General features: G+C 46.6%; 1 pseudogene; it reads right to left on the bottom strand.

Annotated features, from left to right (window-relative positions):
* Positions 1 to 6: 6 nt before the first annotated feature.
* On the bottom strand, positions 7 to 1,674 carry LOC106813016 (annotated as a pseudogene).
* Between the last annotated feature and the right edge of the window lie 3,035 nt (positions 1,675 to 4,709).

Raw genomic sequence — 4,709 nt, 5'->3', positions numbered from 1 at the left:
AACGTGCCTCAGAATCAGACGAAAAACCCAGAGAGGTGCATCAACATAAGCTCTACTCACCGCATCCTGCAAACGACAAAATAAGAAAGGACGCGCATGCCGATCACTGATCCCACTTCCTGTACTCCATGCCGTCTGGTGGCTTGACGTCGATCTTCTTCGTTCCGACCTCGCCCCAGTTTGTGCTGAGCACCGTTCCGCCGGACTCCACGAACGATTTGTTCATCGCTTTCTTCACCTCCTCGCTGCCCTCGCCGTAGATCTGCTGAAACAGCTGGTTGAGCGCCGCCTCCCCTTCCTCCTTCGTATCCTTCTCCTTGTGCTCCATGTCCCGCGCAACCTTGTCCCAGTCCCTCCCTGACGTGGACGGGTAACGATGCGCGGCGGCCGGGTCGTTGTCGTCGCCGTGGCGACTCTCCGCCGGCTTGAACTGTTTCGCGTGCGTGTCGTCGCGCGCAGCTTCCAGCGCCTCCCAGCGAAGCCCTTCCAGCTTCTTCATCTTCAGCTCGACCTTCGTCGTCATCACCTTGAAGGTCGACTGCTCCGGGACGACGTCGTGGGCCAGCGCGAGGACGAGGTCTCCACGCGAGCTGAGGTTCTGCGCCACGCCGCCAGGTGGCGCCGCATGCTCGTCCGTCGTCAGCTTCTTCATCATCACCGTGACAACGACAAAGCCGTCCGTCTGGTACCAGTCTCGCTTCACCTGTAGCGGCGGCGGCGGCGGAGGCGTCGCCGTGGCAACCTCGGTGACAGCAGCTTCCGCCTCCTCCGTCTCCTCCGCAGGAAACTCGGCTCCCATCATTGCGCGACACTTCTCCAGCCAGGCGTTGACGACGTCGTCGTCGCCGTCGTCGTGGCGACGCGCCCGCAGCAGCGCGTGCGCGGCGTCCGCGTATCTATCGAGGTGGAAGCATGCGACACCGCGGCGGAGGTGAGCGCGCGCGCTGGCCGGCTCGCGAAATTTTTTTTCCCAAACGNTATGATAAGTTCTCAAATAATCATATAATCTCTACTCAAACAGAACACATATTGCGCTTTGATAAGCCATAATTATTGCACGTACAAGGCCACCAGAGACTCTCAACCAGCGCGATTTAGAATGGGGCACATCCGGCCGTGCCCCCCCTTTTGAAAGCTAAATAAAAAAGAATAAAAATAAAATAATTACACTGCAAGCTACCGTAAATAAAACCGTACTGCCCTCATAGAAAGCGTGTATATAGAAAACCTTATATACAGCTCTGATGACTGCCCTGCCCATGGCATGCAACTGGCCTATATGTACACGTCTACGTCTATATCTACCTGCTGAATCGACCGCGCGAGTTCGAAGCAGCCCGTCGTGTGTAAGCTTGAACGAAATTTGCAGAGACCAGTGAAAAACCCCAACGGAATCGATGCTATGTATCCATCGACAGCTGCACTCCGTGTTGCAAAATACAGAAGAATCTGACCTCAATCAATAAAATGTCTAGAGATGTGTGGTAGACAAGGGATTGCATTACGTGGTCAGCCGAGATGATGCATCGATGTCATCTTCCAATACTATCAAATTTGGGGAAACTTTCCAAGCTGTTTGTGTTGGAATCAGCGTGTAAACGTAATGCTGTAAGTTTTTCGTTTCAATTGTCCCAAGAGTGATTCCGGTATAGTAACATGTACGCTGTCAGTCATAATGCATAGCGAATGTTACTTAAGAATTCGGAGAAACATAGGCGTAAAGAACTTGACTCGGATCGTGTGTCTTGTCCTGTTATTTGTTGAACCTTAATCTTATCAACATGGAGGCAGCGGTGAAAGCGCGGCGAGAACAGCGCAATATGAGGACAGTCTGTATTTGTGAGTAAGCGTGTCACGCCATGCCGAGAGCAAATTTCAATTACCACCTCCGGTTAGAGGTGAGTTCTGGCAATGTCCCGGAAAACTTCAAGAAAATTGACGTCGCAGTTGAGAAGTCTCATTTGGCAGCCCTCCGGTCGGAACCAAAAGGACAAAACCAGTTCAAACGGCTATATTGTTGAAGCTGTGCAGGACCTAGAGTTCTCGAGATCTATGATCAGTTTAACATGGGGGAGAGCTGGGACAAAGATGACCCCGTGAAAAGTGGTTGGACGCCTTGGCGACATATTGTTAACCCCCGTAAGCAAGCGAGAGTGCTAACGAGATCACACAGATTTTGAACGCATCGTTCAAGATCTGTTCGAACAAATTCTTCGACAGATTGAGGACACGTGCATCGAGTGCAATCTCAAGGATAAACTGACAGGATGCTACGAGACAAGATCGTCTGAATAGCGCAACTGGTAACCTTACAAGAGCTGTTACTAGACGTGAAGAAAATTGACACTTGACAGAGCTATCACGATATGTAGAGCGTTTGAACAGTCGTAACAAACATGTGAAGGAAATTCGTGATGCTACTTCCGGTGCACAGAGGATAAATATAAGTGATGCAAGAGCTCATCGCTACAAGGCCTGGCCCCTAGGCCCTGGCTAAAGAAGAAACATCAAATGCACACAGAAACCAACACCGGATAAGGTAATAAGGCCTGCAGACAAATCGAATCCATAATAACTGTGATTTTTTGTAGCTATGACCACGAGAGAGGGAGAGAAGAAGTGTCCGGCTTGGACGAAATATGTGACAAAAATGTAAGGGAAGAAAACCATTCAGGAAAAAGTGTAAGAAGGAGGGTAACATCCCCTGTAGCCCAATCCCTGAATAATGAATGAGGGAAACATGATGAGCGTGGTTGAATGCAGTTCAAGAACAAGAAAGGAATCCATGTTGCAGCAACCATTGCTAGTGAAACAATAAGTAAGTCTCGAATTAGACCAGTCAGCCGGACGGTCAACACAGAATTGTCAGAAGCATGTGAGCAAAAGCCCGAAGTCGGCACAACCAAAATTCCAGTTGAAACATGGTGGAGACAAAGACCTAAGGTGAAAACCTCGTGGACAATGTACTGCTGAAAAGTCGAAGAACTGTCCCGCACGAAACGAAGAATCAGATGTCATTTTCATGTGGTTGCCAATATGAACTGACCAACTCTGCTTGGTTTGAAGACACATTCAGGATCTTGGTTTGTGACCATCAAATTGAACGATTGTTTCATCTCTCAGGTCAAAACTCGCAGTATGGGGGCGCGCGGTCGGCGGCGGGCTTTGATTTACCCGTGCGCCGAGTCGGTTTTTCGGGGGCCATGCGGCCCGTTATATATATGGCTTTAAATACCTGATTAAAATGTATTTCCTTGCCTATCCCGTTAACATGTACACAAACTTGAAAATTTTGGACAAGATATAATGATTTACACCGACTTGAATATTAGCCAAGTGAATGAGGCGTGTTTCACGGAAGTATATGTTGGCAGTCGTGGCCGAGTGGTACTGACTGGTACCGTACCGTAAGGCGACTGACTAGATATCAGTTGGGGTCTCCCCGCACAGGTTCGAATCCTGTCGACTGCGTTATTTTTGATCAATAACGCAATAATTACGTTCTTTCTAAGTTCAAGGTTTTACATTTTCTTATTGCAACATTTTCTTTGTCACATAATTTTTAACGCGAAATATTGTTCTTGTGAGTACAATGTCTCACCCATACCGCACGATCTACTCTAGCTTATCTAATTAAATGACACAAATTCTAAATGGATTCTCTAACCAGATATACTACGTCGCCCTGTTTAGTGTTAAAACGTTTGTGCGACGTGTTTAAAACTGCAACACAGAACGAACATTTTTAGGTTTTGAGAGGTCTAATCATTTCCCAAAAATATATAGAGTCTACTATATTGTTTCTATGGGTGTCTCTCTTTGAGATTATTTACCCCTGATAATATATAGTGCAGATAGATTGTGCCTTGCCGTGCCGCGCCTTGTCACAAGCAAAACTAAGTGCATATATAATTATAATGTAGTAATATAGTAGCAGTAATATTGCTACGTCTATAATCGAACAAATGACAGCTGCATATGTCTCGATCAGTTCACATATAGAGTTACGATAAGAAAAAAACGCGCGCGCGCGTGTGTGTTTAAAGAAATATATGAAGTCTACTATATTAATCTATGGGTGTAACCAATCTCTCTTTGAAATTATTTACCCCTGATAATATATAGTGATAGATTGTGCCTTGCCGTGCCGCGCCTTGTCACAAGCAAAAGTAAGTGCATATATTAGCGCAGCGCCGTTGGTGCGTGCCGAATTCGCACCTTGTGCGAGGGCCTTACATCGGTTGCGTTCTTCGTTGTGTTATTCATTACGCCTTGTATAATTTAGTTTTATTAATTAACTCGACCTACGCTAGTTGTATTCGCATTCGTTCGCACAGTTTAAACGTTTTTTCTTAGTTCTATTATCTGTTTAATTGAGTCAGCACTATCTGCGCAACTCATATTACATTTCTCATAATTTAACATTTACATGAAGGTGTTCCTGTATCGCCTAACACACTCCTCTTACCGTTCGTGTCATGGCGGCGATTCTCGGTTTTAATCATTTCATCTTCATTTGCGAGAATTGCGTCACACAGTCTCTGATTGTATCTAACGTCAGCTGTGGCGGGTTCCATCCGCAGTGCTTATCACTTATTTGAAATATCGTTTTATATGACACGCGTTGACTCCGTTGACACAAGTGAAATTAGATAGGGGGCCATAATTGCAACGCGGAACAAGCAGCAGCTGTTCCGGTTCACACGAAT

The sequence above is a fragment of the Priapulus caudatus genome, unplaced genomic scaffold (genome assembly GCF_000485595.1).
Source record: "Priapulus caudatus unplaced genomic scaffold, Priapulus_caudatus-5.0.1 Scaffold715, whole genome shotgun sequence".
Lineage (NCBI taxonomy): Eukaryota > Metazoa > Priapulida > Priapulimorpha > Priapulimorphida > Priapulidae > Priapulus > Priapulus caudatus.
The sequence above is the reverse complement of the archived record's forward strand: the minus strand, read 5'-3'. Positions and strand labels throughout refer to the sequence as shown.